At 33.8% G+C, this 16,043-nt stretch overlaps 2 long non-coding RNA genes across 3 annotated transcripts; both read right to left on the reverse strand.

The window, feature by feature from the left end:
* Positions 1-448: 448 nt before the first annotated feature.
* On the reverse strand, positions 449-1,432 carry LOC147523514 (uncharacterized). The gene is made up of 3 exons (XR_015196519.1): positions 1,403-1,432; positions 873-936; positions 449-796 (listed from the first exon to the last, which is right to left on the reverse strand). It is a non-coding gene; the product is annotated as an uncharacterized LOC147523514 (long non-coding RNA).
* A 440-nt stretch (positions 1,433-1,872) lies between these two features.
* Positions 1,873-5,206, reverse strand: LOC147523515 (uncharacterized). Of its 2 annotated transcripts, XR_015196526.1 has the most exons (5): positions 5,096-5,206; positions 4,612-4,703; positions 2,867-2,934; positions 2,485-2,581; positions 1,873-2,309 (listed from the first exon to the last, which is right to left on the reverse strand). It is a non-coding gene; the product is annotated as an uncharacterized LOC147523515 (long non-coding RNA). The 2 variants fall into 2 exon arrangements; XR_015196524.1 differs by lacking the exon at positions 1,873-2,309 and having other exon boundaries at positions 2,414-2,581.
* Positions 5,207-16,043: the final 10,837 nt, after the last annotated feature.

Below are 16,043 nucleotides of genomic sequence, written 5' to 3' on the forward strand. Positions count from 1 at the left end.
GGTATATATGTTTAACGGATACCATGGTTTTTCAAAGAACCGTGGTTTGTAATGCCCATTATATACCATGGTTGTCAACATAACCGTGGCATATAAACTATTGAAACCGTGGTTTATATTAGTGTATATGTTATAATACCGTGGTATATAGTTATACTAAACACTACGTTTTATGCCAAACTGTGGTATATATATATATATATATATTTTTTTTTAATAATAATGCTAAAAACAGTCTTCCACTTAAAAACCGAACTTCCATAACAAAATTTACACAGTCTGCCTACATACAACATTTCCATCTTTCCAACAAATTCCAAAATGTACAATAAACTATCAAACATTGCAAAAAAAAAAAATAATAAAAAAAAAACTTCCATTAATTTTTTGAGTGCACTAAGAAAACAAACTTCAAATTCCTTTTCATAAATTAAAAATGTAAGACTTATAAATTAAACTGGAGGGGTCCGAACATAGCTAAAACTCATCCTCATTCGCTTCCGACTGAAACACCCCATTTTCCTAGATGAACTGAATAATATCGAGTCGAACACTGTCAAGTTCATCTTGCGTGTATGTCTCCTTCAGTTCTAAATTTGTTATCTGGATGAGTCAAAGCACAACATGTGGAGTTACTATATAAGAATAAGGCGAAGTCGTTGAGCCAAATAAAGTGTTTGTCAAAACTTTCGAATACCTTATTTTCAAATAATCCAGTTAAACAAGCTTCTACTATTTCCCTCATAAACTTCATTGTATAATACCCACACTCTGTGCCACCAGGTTGATATGGGCCCTAACATATAGACTCACAACATATGTAAACATATACTTTTCAAAGAAAAAGACAATAATGTGTAGGATTTGTTTACCTTGATCTTGTCCCACTTCAGCGGAACTCGTTTCCCATCAACCCTTTGCAATATGAGGACCGCACTTCACAATAAGATAAATGCAAAACATTTAATTCACAAGGTTTAGAGACAACCAATAGAAACTAAGCTACATTCTATTAAGTGAAACATGATTCACTCCCACATAGTTTGTACATACAGGTTTTCACCTCACACATGGCTGCCAAGAGGTTTGAGAATAGATGCACTGAAAGAGAATCGAAGAAACTAGAAAGATTAAAGCAAAACACCACCAGGTAATAGGGGTAAACAAGTAGGTCCCTCATCAGACGATTTACTCCATCCATAAATTAACATTTTTTTATGGTAAAGATGATCAATGATAATCATCAACTTGACACATTATGAAACAAAAAGGAATAAGGTGGTTCGCAGTATCTTCAAAACCAAATTAATATGAATGGAAAACCAGAAAAAAAAAATATCAATCATTTACTTCTTAAGTTGCACTGCAATAAAAAAAGTAATATCAGAGAGGGTGTCCTTACCGGAGAGTTGATGTAGCTTGCCCCTTGCCCTAAAGATCTCTGATGAGTGAGCTGTGAAATTCAATTACCCGTATTTACAACAACTCTTTAAATCCCAAAAGACATTGTCACAAACACTTAGACCCCAAATCAATTCAACACAAACAATAACTATTACTAATTGAAAATAAAGAAGGGAACAATTGAAGTTGTCAAAAAGATATTTTTTACTTCAAAATCATTGAGTAATAGAGCAATACTATGAGGAATTTGCGAGTGATTAAAGAAACCACAAAATTAGTAAAAGATCTCACCTGAAAAATTCCTTGTCAATCCCCCAAAAGTTTAATGAGGTTGAAGATTTTTGTTTATGTTCACTACTTGATCAAAATAAGGTATGTGAAATCAAATCAAACACACTACTATATCAAGTGATAAAAGAAAGAATATTGAAAGGGAGAACGAAAAACTAACCCTTCTTTGCGGGATCATAGAAAGATGTGATGGTACATCTATAATTGCTCAATCAAAAACTAACAATAAGAGGATTGGTTTTGCGTGAAGAAAATTATTGATTATTTTTGCTGATCACTTTGCGTTCTAGATGATCAAATTTCTCAGTTAGATAGTGACAGAAATCATCAGGATATCACAAATTCTAACACAACTTTAAACACTTGAATGAGTGTCAAGCATATAGATATGAACTACCATACAAAATTTTGGATAGAGAAGCATTGGAGTTTACCGTCCTGCAAAGTCTGGCGGTCTGAGTGACTATGGCATGATCACGAACTTGCCAATTTTGGGGTAGTCTACGATAGCGGTTGCTAGCTCTTCCAATTGAATTGCATTTCTCATATGAGGCCCCATATTCACTTTGATCGGTGAGAACAATATGGGTGTTGCATATAGCACCTGTAATATCCTTCAAGATATTCCTATTGAAAAAATCAGTGATATCCTAGCAACAAATTAGTCTGAAATAAGCATGGATATATAAATATCATAATGAATGTCAACACTGTGAGTTCTTGGTACAATTACAGTTGACTTTATCACAAAGGTCACAAAAAAAGAGTATAGATGAAAACATTTCATACCCGTTTAAGGTCTCCTTCAATGGGGGCGGGACGAAGAGGTGCTCCTGTAGCTATCACTTATGCATGTGTCACATCAGTTTGCACCTGCCATCTCTTCCTACAATTTGGTTTAAAATATAATATACCCAGGTTAGAGATGCTTAAGCAGAATAATCAAAAAACGTTAGAAATGATGCTAGGAAAACTGTAGAAATAAGAAACATGGCTAACGTGAACACCTTCTATATGGTCAAAATTCATATGTATACTTGTTATCATTGACATAAGACGATAAGGTTGAAGCATCTAAGCGTCCAGTTATGATCTACAATAAAGAGATAAAGAATAAAAAGTAAACATTGTTGCTAACTGTATAAAAAGGATTGCCCAGACGGTGTCATACCTTGGATCCCTTTTTATGATAATGGAAGGTATTGTATCTCCTTACTTGGTCGGTGCATATTTGAGTCACTTTGGAAATCTGAGAGAAATGTCAAACTTTTTGTTGTTTCGGGTCCCATATAAGGATGAATGATATAAAAATCCATAACACAACATTTGTAAACTACATCTGTTAAAGAACATTTACTGTAAAACAATGAGCATCTAAAACTAAGATTAGTCTTCACCATCTTCAAAAACCATTATGGTTATGTTCGATAACGACCCCTACTAACACACTTGAAAAGCACTTTCTCTGAACTTTCACCCTCCTCAGAAAATCTGTATCCAATATCTGTTTTTCCATCATCAAGTCGATTTTGAGACAAAAATATTATTGTATAGGATTGATCTAACTGACCCACTGCAGAACACTAAGTGCATTTATAGTTAAGAAGCAAGTAAGAAACATGCTTATTAATATACTGGGATTCACTTTCGAATTTGGGCATAAGTCCTAGGGACAATATGGTTGAAGACCCATTGTGGTCGTTCCAAAAGTCGAATATTTGGCGGCTCTTTAAAGCCCCCACAAACTTCAAACTTTAAAAGAGCAGAACCTAAATATGTTAAAAAAACAGAGTTTTTACAGAATAAAATACTATAGAAAAATACATTACACATTGTAAAGGATCATGTCTATCCATTTCATCTTTAATTATGAAAATAATAGAAGTTATAGAATTGTAAATACAAATGAAAAGTTTCCCGATTCACTAAACAAAAACTTTCACTATACGATAGTGATTAAACTGAACTGTAATATAATTCTCTAGAACTCGAATGCCTGGTGAGAACATATAGATAAGTGAAAAAGGCGGCAGTAAAATCTTCTTAGGCATTTTCATAAACAATATCATATAGTTAATAGAGAAATGCGGAAGTAAAGTGTTCCTAAGCATTTTGTCAAACAACATAGGGAAAACGAAAGTGTTAAAGAAAAAGAAGAAGAATTCTCAAGAAAGAGTTAAAGAAAAAGAAGAAGAAAATAGAAAAAGGGCGCACCTGAAGAAACCGTTTGCTAATTTGCTCGATTGGTGGGAAGAAATCATCTTAAAACTGATGATAAATTAAGGAATGGCGATTTGAAATGAAAGTGTCGCACTATTTGCAAATGAAGCAGCTAGGTGAAAACTGAACGTACAACGCAGTTTCCGCAGAGAAAGTTAGAGATTGGGGATCTACAGAGGGGATAAGCCTAAGAATTGAATGGAGAAGACGAATTTTTTTTTTTTTTTTTGTCTTTGGAAATGGAAAAGAAGCCCGAAATGGTGTTATATTTCGTGAGATAGTTTTTTTATTTCTTCGAGGTGCTAGAAATGTGCACCTTTGATTCTGAAAATGAAATTAGGGTTTAAATTTATGTTTCGTTGGTTGGGGCAAAGTGTTTGGGAATATCAGGAACGAAGAAGAGTAACGAACGGTTTACACTTTCTTTTTTAATTTTAATTGGGAAACCGCGAAACGGTGTCTTGTTTTTTGAAGACGTTGAGTTTTATAGTTCTGGAAATATTTAAATTACCAATTGACCCTTCGAATGTGAAGTGTAGAAAATTTGGGGGGGTGAAACTTTTGGGTACCCTTTTGATTTAAAAGATTGGTTTAAAATGGAGAATATAGAAACTAATAAACGGGGGCAAGTTTTCCCATTATATATAAAATAAGATATAAAGAAGTCATAAACCACGGTATAAAGTGGAAAATTACCTAAACTTATGTGTATTTAGCCTGACGCTGAAAGACGGTAATGCGCATACCCGTAGGATGTGTGAACGTGGGGAGAGTTTGTCTATGGGATGCTGAAAATTAAAAACAGTAATAAACACAAATAAATTTCAAATTTCAAATTAATGGTTGGAAAGAATGTAGGAGGAATAACTAAATACCAAAAAAATTAAAACTTAAAATAGGACAGTAACACGGAATAATGACATCGATAAAATTAACGCAATGGCAAAGCAAATGTGGGTGTTCTAGGTAGTAAATCAACCAACGCCAGGAAAAACACTGCTAAACGATAAAACAAAAAAAGAACAAATAGAATCACATAACATATATAATCATGTAAAATGGAAACGAATCAATGAACGGGTTTGATGATCTAGGAGAAAAGAAATTAGGAAAAATATAAGGAAAAGTGAAATTACAAACTAAGAAATTAAAATACCATAGAGAGAAATTAACAGCTCACCTCTTTCAATCTTTAGCATAAGAAACAGAAAGCAAGCTAATGAGATGCCAATGGCAGCAAGCATCACCAACAACATGGCATGAAATGTAACGTGTGGGCTTAGAAAGAAAAAACCATGCTAGATAGATGCGCTCGCACCTTTGCCAGGTTGTCGCGGCGCTCCTTCCTGATACAGATTAACTACTTAATTAGTAACCCATCCGGAGTAACTTGAGATGTTCAGAAATGAGAACAAAATAAAAGATGTAAATAGTGGTTTTCATAAGGGACAGAAAATAACTCTGACAATTGACACGTGATGAGTAGCTATGTAGTGCGAGAGAATAGAGAAGAGTGAGGCAAGAATGAAACACCTAGTTCACTCTTTTTTGAGGTACCAAGCTTTGTCATATTAAGGCAAAATGGGAAAGATCAATTTAAGTAGGTGGAACAATCTTTTATAGGAACAGACACTTTAGGCAATTGTTCGGTTTGTTTGTTTAGTGAAGATTACTCGATTTTTTTTTTTCTTTTTTTATGGATAGTCAGGAATGGAGAAGACGAACATTTTTTTTTTCATATGTTATGGCAGTAAATTATTCAGATGGATTTTCTCAGTGGAAAATGAAAAGGAAATAAAAATGGGGTAAATGTACAATAGAAAGGAGCGCACCAGTTTATGAAGAAGGATTGCCTACATATTGGAAACAAATAATAACAAATTAGGAATTCAGTGAATTAGAATTTGATTAAGAAACTTTAAGAAAAAATAAATCATCAAACTAACCTCATCCATCACGGTTGCAAAGTATTAAACGTTGGTAACAATTCGTAGGAAAAAAAATGAGGGAGAGAGGATACTATAACGAAGATAGAGAAATCATCGAGGGATTGAAAGACGTTTTTTTTTTTCTTCTATGACAGCCGGAGATAGAAAGATCTGAAAGAGGGGTGATTGGTCATTATTGTAGGAGATTCGAATTTTTTTGGGAGAGAATAGCGAAGACGAACAGTTATTTGGGGGAAATAGGTGAAACGATGTGACTGTGTTTTTTAGATAAACTTACTAAAATGCCCTTTCTATGAAGAGCAAAAACAAACATACCCTTCAACTTAAAACTGTCCAATTTTTTTTGGGTGAAAATTTTGGGTACCCTTGTGATTTAAAAGTTTGGGTTAAAACCAAGGATACGGGAACTAATAAACGGCGGCTAGTTTTCCCATTATATATAAGATAAGATAAGATATAAAGAAGTCATAAACCATGGTAGAAACTGGAAAATTTATATACCACTGTTTATGTTTAAGATAGTGGGGATGTAGAGTACTCTCATGCTGAAAAAAAAACTAACCATGGTATATGGCCCAACTTATCCCACGGTTTTCATGTAACTGTGGCATATACTAGTAAACCAATGACCAAAGAAATTTCCGCCGTGGTATATAAGTATTTCCCACGGTTTTTGGAAAAACCGTGGTATAAACGTTCTTATTGACCGTGGTATATGTGTCATTCTGTAAATAATCCTATTTTCGTTCTTTTGTAGGTTTGTGCAACCAACGTAAAAATGAGGATAAAGTCAGTATTTAAGCACGAAATAGTGTTTCTATGTAAAGTTTTCCGAGTTAGCTCATGCAAAGCCCAAGAACTCGAATAAGACGATTCTAAGTCAGAAAGGGATTACGTGCACAGAAGCATCAGACTTCCGAAGCTCATATCTCTTGAACTGGGACTCTAATTTTAGTGAGTGAGCTGTTCAAATGATCAGTGCGACGAACTCTATGCAAAGGCGGGAAGTTGTAAAAATGCCCTAAGACTGGCCCGCCACTGGACGCAACACTTAGACCCATTCTGCTGGCCTACAAGATAAGATGAGTTATCAAGAAAGTCAAGACAAAATGTGCAAATTATTAGCTCAAATTGACACCTTGCATGACATTAATTAAGTTGACTAGATTTAAGTGATAATAGTGTAAAAAAATGCAAGGTGTCAATTTGTTTTGATTTGGAGATAAGATAGAATTTAAAATGATTAATGGTAGGAGTTGGTTCATGTGGGTGAAAGGAGAGAAAGCTCTTGAAATGGGCTGATTTGTATTCACTCCATTCATTCCACTTTTGGATGCATTTTATTTTTCTAAGTTAAGCTTTGTTTTGGTGTAATAGTGTTAATGGAAGCTACTTTAGTTTTCTAAATAAAATTTCTTCCTTTCTAGCTTAAAAATTCATCTTTTGCATTCTTCTTCTTCTTCTTCTTTAATTCAACATACATCAAACATCTCCTTGCATATCTTTCCTAGGATCATGAGCTAAAACCCTCCCAAGGGGAGGGTTAATGATGCTCATGTGAGGATCAGTGCATGTTTTAAGGTTCTAGAATCACTGCTTAAATGCTTAGGTTTTCTTTGACACCCAGTTACAAAATGACTAAGACAAACAAATTTTGGAGCCTGGAGCTTTAGAAAAGCTAGCGCACGCGACCCATTGACAATGGGATTAATCGCACGCCGAAGTTCTGGAGAATTCAGATTTTTAACTTTGTTCGGATGGCGTGAAATGAAACCAGGAGTTGAAAAGACATTTCAGAGATGAAATATCTAGACAACTCCTCTTACTAGCAAAATGGACTCAGAGATGAGTACATCCTACTAGAGATCGATACTTGAATTAGTTTCTGGTTTGTCGATGAACCCGAGACTGATTACCCAACTAATCTTGCATGAGTAGGTTAACTCTCTCTTTATCTTTCTCTCTCTACTTATTTAAGACCAACTTGCAAATTTTTGATAACTTGTGTAGTAAATAATCGTTAGGAAAAAGATATCTTCAAAATACCTAATTAAAAATCCCTTCTCGCATAATTCTCTAAGATGATAGGATTTCAGTTGTGATACTATTCTTGTCTTAAGGTTGGAACAAAACCCTTACTCTAAACGTACCGACGAAAACACTGGAGTAAGGAAATCTTAAGTTTTAGTACGTAGTAGGTTGTGAAAGTTAAATTTCATAAGATACCTAAAGTGTTAACATTAATATGCTTAATATTATCTCCTTGTTTTATTTTTGTTTTCTTGTTGGAATTTGGTATATGAGTAGAAGGTAAAACAGATACATCATGCCAAAAATTTCTATTTTTCTTTCATGCATTTCGTATATGTTTTCAAAAATACAAAAATCCAAAAAGATTTCATAATAGAATAGCTATCCCTAGTATAATAAACCATGTATTTCTCGTTCTATATCAAACAGCCCATGCCCCAAACTTATTTGGGGGTGATGTATTTTCATCATGAAAAATAGAATAAAGGTGCATCTCTGTTTTTGCTCATGTTTCTATGGAAATGTCTTTCCTTATCTTTTCATACTTTGAGGACAAAGCATAGTTTTATATGGGGGGTGGTATAATAACATTTTGCAAAAACTAGACATTTTCTATATACAATAGTATATTTCTTCCTTTCTAAATTTTTTTTCGAAAAAGACCCAAAATATTTTTCTGTTTAGTATTAAAAAGTCTTGTTTCCTTTTTCTAGGATGAATAAAAAGTTTAGAAGTCTCATTATAGCCATAGAGTAAAAATTCGTTCTTCGAAATTAGACTAATATACGTACAATAGTTTCTGAATCTTTTCATGAATGGCATGTATCAATATTTGTGTGAATATAGCAGTGAGTTTCCGACACCAAGGTTAGAACAATTGAGTTCCATATCTTGTGAGAATCTAGCCAAAAGCCTTATCTGAATAATTATTGAGTGATGACATAAAGGATGTCTGAATAGAAAGACCACACGTCCACTTGCTTGATCACCACGCCATATCCTATGAGAAAATTTAGGCCATTTTTGGATCGATATAGCCAAATAAATGTTAAAAACCTAAAAGATAGTTTTTCCTCTAGTTACCCCTCTTGGGCTTTCACTCTTTTTTAAAACCCCTTTTATTCTTCACCAAAAAGTCCTAACCCGTTACAACACACAATAAAAAGCTTACCCAGTTGACAAGTTAAGAACTGGATGGATATTAGGAAAAAAAAGGAAGAGAAGACTTTGCATAAAAACAGAACAGTTATTTTCTTTGAAAAGAAAAGAAAAAGAAACAGAAGAAAGAAAGACCCATCAAAAACCAAAACTCCAAAAAAATCGAAGGAGTCAAAAATCGAATCTCCTAAAAAGTTCAAAATCAAAAGGAGACAATATCAAAAACAAAAAGAAACAAAACTAAAGTTAGAATTCCCAAAAATTCAAAATCATATGGAGTCACAAAGCTAAATGGCTAAAAGAATGTATCACAATTCGGAAGCAAAGAACAAAACGAGGTTCTTCTCTGGTTACAAGTATCTTGAAGACCCAGTTTCTCAACTTATCAAATTTTGTTTTTCCCTTTTATTTTCTTTCTAAACCATCACCCTAGCCCCGTAACTCCTAATAAAATACCTCTAGCTCGATTAGGAATATGATGGTGTGATAGTAAGTGGCAAGCATGATCAATCGACCCCGGTTTCTTTGGATGTCATTTGAGTATGTGAGAAATATAAGTGTCTGCTACACTTAAGAGAACGAACCTTGAGTGAAGTTATCAGAGAGTTATGATTACAACACACCCCTGTGAGAACCCAGCTTAAGGACGCTCTCTAAAAGTCTCGAAAATAACTCTACTTTTGCATTTCATTGCTCATGTTTTGTGCACTTATCTTTAGATGATTAAATTACTGTACATATGTTATTCTAAGTTCAAAGGACCTTGTCCTTATTCCCCCACTAATGAGATGTATGGACTTCTGAGAATAAATAAATAAACAAGACCCTTTGCACTAAATAGAAGAATTTTGTGAGTATCTTCACTAGAAAACTCTCACGAGGCTTAAATCTCGTCCACTAGGGAATTCCTAGTAGTTTAAGGCCTTGTTGCATATGGTTAATGCAATCCCATTCTACGAAATGAGATTAGTATAACTTATAATAAATCATTCATTTGTTATCTTAGTTTTTTCTTTTGTCCTTGCTTGAGGACAAACAAGATGCTATTTGGTGGTGGTGATCAACTCCCAAATGTATGATTTATTACCCTTATATTGGTACATTACAACCCTTCTTATATTTAATGAAAAGACAACTCATAGCTTTTATTGCCTTTTTTAGGTTACAGAGAATTTCATACCACTTATCATAAAAGTTGCGTCTTAGCACCAAAAGGAGCCTTAATCATGTTTATTATGAAGACCAAAAGTTACTATAAAAAAGTGCTAAAAAAGTCAAAGTCAAAGGTCAAGGTCAAAGGTCAAAGCCCTAAACTTAGAAGACCGGATATGGAAGCCCTTAGCTCAAAATATGACATTCTCCAAAACCTACCTTGGTTAAGAAGAAACCAAAAAGCGAAAGGAAAATCAATAGCAAAAAGTGAAGTGTGAGGTGTCTCAATTATAATGAAGAAGGGCAAATCAGTAAAAGACAAAAGTTGAGGTATATAATCTAAAAGTGAAGGAGAGAGAAGGCATTCATTGTATTTAGGGTCCAAACCAATTGGTTTGTAGGAGTAGAGAACACCTAGACTTAATCTAGTGTCATATACAATTTATTTTTCTTGTTTTTCAATTCAAGTCATTTACTTTATTGTTCTTCATTTCTTTTATTTCAATCTTGTTATTTTGCTTTATTTCAATTAATCAATCTTCTTTTATTGTTGTATTGTTCAAGCAATCAATATCCTTTCCTTGTTTCTAAGTTATGTTTCTTTCAATCATTTTAAAACTTAAACTTTGTTTTCAATGCTTTTCACAACTTAGATAAAAACACAAGTCCTAAAATAAGAACTCCACTTTCCTCTCTTCAAGCTCCCATCATTCAAGCCCAAACAATCTAGGATGAATCTCACTTTTTACACTCTTTTGAAGACTCATCACTCTACACAACCTTCAGATACCATAGACTTTTACTGTTCTTGGAGCTCAATCACTAAGGCAGACTACTTTCCAAGCCTCCCTCTTTACCTGCTAGCTAAATAGGGAGTGTTTAGTTCTCATAGTCTCCATTTTGAGATGGTGGATCAATATGAGAGTATATATTTCGAACTTAAAGATATTGGCATGGCAATATATTTTCCTATAAGTGTAGTATCACATGTTTTCATTTAGTCTTTTCTGGTAGACCAGTAGTAGTATATCAACCGACTCAAAGTGTATAATGTCATTGAAAATTAGCACAAAATCTTTAGAGACTTTAATTTTGGGAAAACCAATTCTCATTGGTAAAAAAACTCCATGTTGTCCTTCGATGTCTTGCAATATTTCTTTCGATTTGTTTATGTGGATTATATCTATGTTGTCTTCAGTTGTTATGCTGCTCAAAGATCTTAAAAATCTTTCTTATAGGTAGAACTACTTGAAGCGTAGAGGTGATAAGGATCTGCCCTAGCAAGGGATATGGATTAAGACTCTTTATAGAGCTATCTATGTTATAAAGAAGAAGACCCGATGGATCGCCTTAGAGATTGGAAGTTACCAAGCAATAAAGTGGATAATCATTTAGTCTATTGCAATTGAACTGGAGTTTGGTGCAGTCGAGAAGCTTGATCTTTCCTACATGAATCTCAATGGCCGCATTACTGATGACATCGAGCAGCTACACAGTCTAATTGTTCTAAATCTATGCTGCAATGGGTTCTCATCGTCATTACAGAAATCAATATACAGTCTCACATTTCTAATAAGTTTCGATGTCAGTCAGAATAACTTTATCGGTGCGTTTGGTCTTGGAATGGCACAAGGACTAAAGATTGTCAATGTGCAAGTAATAACTTTTCAGGCCTGTTACCTGAAGACCTTGCAAATGCTACCTTGCTTGAAATTTGGATCTCATAGGGGGCTTCTTTGCAGGTTCAGTTCCATTGGTTTACAAGAATCTGCAAAACTTGGAAGTTTCTTGGTCTTTCAGGTAATAATCTCTTTGGTCATATATCAAGTGAGCTTCGGCAACTTAAATCTTTAGAGTATTATTCTAGGATATAATGCATTTGAAGGTGAAATTCCAGCTAAGTTTGGTTATCTCACCAATCTTCAGTATCTCGACTTGGCGGTGGGAAGTCTTAGTGGCCGGATTCCAACCAAACTGGGGAGGCTAAGCAATTGAATACAATTTTCCTATATAAAAACAAATTTGAAAGAGATATCCCACGAGAAATCGGAAATTGTTCATCATTAGTGCTATTGAATTTGTCTGAGAATCAGTTATTTGGAAAGATTCCAGTAGAGTTAGGTTACTTGAAGAATTTGCAGCTCTTGAATGTCATGTCCAACCAATTAACAGGTCACATTCCTACTGAAGTTGGTGAACTAACCAAGATAGAGGTGCTTGAGCTATGGAACAATTCCCTATCAGGTCCCTTGCCAGCAAATCTTGGATGGAACCCGCCTTTACAGTGGTTAGATGTATCATCAAATTCGTTGTCTCATGTTCCCATGCTTAGAAGGTAGTTCAGTATTAAGAAATCATGAATTTATTACTTATTACAAAACTGTGCATGCTTTGTAAGCATGTTAGTCCCTACTTTTCTTATGCTTCTTCGTGTTTCTGCTTTGAGTAATAGGAAAAACTTTGCAGAATTTTATCCCTTTGATTTACTAATGATTCAACTTATAAAGAGAGAAGTGATGCAATCTAATTGGATAGGTACAAATTTTCTTCCTATAAGAGCTTTATTTCTACAAGTGTTCTAAGGTATGCCTTTATGTCATTCATTTTTTTTTTATTACATTATATTTGGGTGTATTTGTTTTGGTATCATCTATGTATTGATTAAAGCACACATACTTCTGCTATATATAGGTTTCACCTTCATGTACAGAAAGTTCGCTACATTGTAAGTTAATCTTCCTTCGCTTTCAGTTTATATTGCGGAAGACATGAATGACTCCTGATACATAGGTAAAGTTAGTCTCACTTAATTTCCAAACATGTCAGATTAGATCTCATAATGGTGCATGTGAAAACGAGTCATATCAGTTGGCCATTTCTTAATTTCTTAATGGATTATAACATGAGCATGGATGCATAATTCATAGTAGCCTGAAAGTACAGTGTTTCAGAATGGTGTAAATGGATACACGTTAGGATAGAGCTTGATACTGTAAAATGGAGGCTTGATCTAAACAAAGGTATAAGAATTTTTCTTTTTATTTCAAAGAACGGATGGGTGGATATTTCAAATTTAATTCTGAGAGAGGGTCTTCAGTAAAGGATGGTTGAAATGATGAGCATGTGTAGGTGCTCGAGTTAGGTTTAATGGAGTTCCACGAATAATTGTTTAGCTTTTGTGGCTCCCCTGGCTATATCTTTTAGTAAGCCTTTGCCAAATACTCATATTTGTTCATATTGATGCAATCCTTATGAAGTAGGATATCATATTTATGTCTTTATCAGATCCATCAATGTCTCATTAACATAGTAGTAGGTTGATAGTAAACATATCATATTTGTTCTATTCCTCCTTTTTTTTCCCCTTTACTATTAGATTATATTAAAACTTATATTTAGAAAAGCTTCATGTGAAAGACATTTCTCAATTGATCAATTCTTTGATCTTGATCACTATTTTTATATTATGCAGATCATATGATGACAATGTATATGATCAACCAAGCACATGTTAGAGGGGGCTAAATAAGGTTTTGTTCAGTAGCTCTGGAAGTTTTAGTGAGAATGATTACATTTACTATTATTTTCTTTAAATATTTCATAGAAAGTAAATGAATTAAAACTATCATATAAGCATAAATTACACATATCTAGACATACTATTCACAGTTTTGGAGGAGTAATTTGCTAATGGCTGAAGTTGGTTAGTTATATACATTGGAACTGAATTCTCACTAGAGGAAGAATCTGGTATACAAACTCTAGAAACTATATTTACCTGCAAACATAAATTTCTCCCATTCTCTCTTTTGGTTGATATATATGTTTCATGTGGTTTAGATCTATGATGACATAACTCATCACATAGGCAAATCATGTAGATCTATGCCGTGATTTTTTTAGTGTTATTTTTGTCATTTCATATCCACTTTGTGTCTGATTAAAGGATCACATTTGTGTATCTACAACCCAATATTCTTATTCTTTCCCATGAGTGATGAATTTATCAAGAGACAGAGATCAGTTTCCATTTTTTCACATTCCATTTTTATTGTATCAAAGAGCAAATGAAGAGCCTACTACAAGGGACTATCCATATTTTGTGCCTATGAATCATTCGAGATATTCTTTTTGTTAGATGATTGCTAAGAAAAATTCCCAGCTTGGACAGCAATGGGAACAACCATTAAAGCCTCCTGTAATGTTATTTGAAAACTTTGAGTCTTTCAATCTTTCAGATATGCTTTGAAGTTTGAACTGTATCTACTTTTTTTTTTTTAAAAATTCCCTGAGTATTGTAAGGCATCATCTTTTTTGGTTACTTTGAAAATATCATCCTATCTTCATCTATATTTGGAACTCTTGATGATCTTTGATTAGTGGATCATGTGATGTAGTGTTAATGATGTAGGTGAAGGAGGTTGTTACTACTGAACATGTGAGACTAAATGTGAACCACCAAAGTGCCCTGATGAGCGAGATGATACCATTGAATCCGAATATCCTTTGCAACAGTGGAATTCCTTTGATCAGTGCTCAGCCTCTTGAACATGCAATCGATGGAGCCACCAAAATTAGGAGTAAAGTGAAAACCAAAAAAGGTGGTAGGTTAAAGTATCTGCTGAAAGAAAAAGATTGTGCCTAATTGATTGGGATAGAACTACTGTTATACAAATGTGCAATTTATCTTTTTTCGGGTTGTGTTTTAATGTTGTATGTGGCTACTCAAAGTTAAGTTTTGAAAGAAAGTTAGCAAGCATTCTTCCATAGAGAGAGAATTTGCAAGTTAAGGAGAGTAACAAAATAGGATGTTGCTTATGGCACAGACTGGAAAGGACAATGCTAAAACCAACTGACAATAGGTACACAAAGTTTGATAGTTAAAACAGTATCGAAAATATGGTTCTAACTTCTGACTATCAACTTAGTATCTATCAAAGAACTTAGCATCTATCAAAGTGTCGGAACTCTGAACACTATTGAGTATAACATGTTCATTAAGTGTATGTTTTTCAATTTTCGTTTCTCACATTTTACGTATTCCCTCCCTCCAAATAAAGAGCAATTTCATGTAGCAGGCTTCTTCTTTCTAAGATGCAACAAAGAAAAAACTATGGGTTCAGAGTTTTAATTTGACGTCCTTTTGTTTTCTACACTTGAATAATAGGCTTAAGCAGGTCAAAATGAATGGGCTTTAAAAATTGTTAGGGTGCTTAATCAGCTGATATCAATGTAGATAGTGTACCATTTGGAGTAACCTCAGTCAAGTCAATGTAATTATGCACTTGACACGTATTTTATTTTATGAAGGAAGCGTGTAATTTATCATGTAAACCCGAGATTTTTTCATTTGAATTTTGTTGTCATTAGAAGATAATGGAGATTCATCTTTGAGAGATACACAAAAAAGAAAAAAAATTGATCAATTTCTTTATACTATTTGTCCCTAGGTTCATACATGAATTCTACCTATAACTTATTTACTCATTCCACTTCTCAGCCACGCACAATTGCTTTTTAATAATCTCTTTCAATAATATATCATCTGGAATATTATCTATGTTTTTTAATGTGTAATATAATATCCATTTCTACTCATCAAATAATAATAATAATAATAATAATAATAATAAACTAAAAAATGTAGCAAGCCCAAAGTCAACTTTAAAAAATTGCAAGTCCGACCATAGGCTGGGCCAAATAGCTAGTAAAGCTAAAACATGGTTTCTTAAACCATTCATCTCAACCAAAACCACTTTCTTGAATGATCAAAACCACCCAACTATTTCTTCAATTCGGCTGCTCAGATGATTCAACTCGAAGAAGATCATAATGTCA

This window comes from Coptis chinensis, chromosome 1 (assembly GCF_015680905.1).
Source record: "Coptis chinensis isolate HL-2020 chromosome 1, ASM1568090v1, whole genome shotgun sequence".
In the NCBI taxonomy this organism is placed as follows: Eukaryota; Viridiplantae; Streptophyta; class Magnoliopsida; order Ranunculales; family Ranunculaceae; genus Coptis; species Coptis chinensis.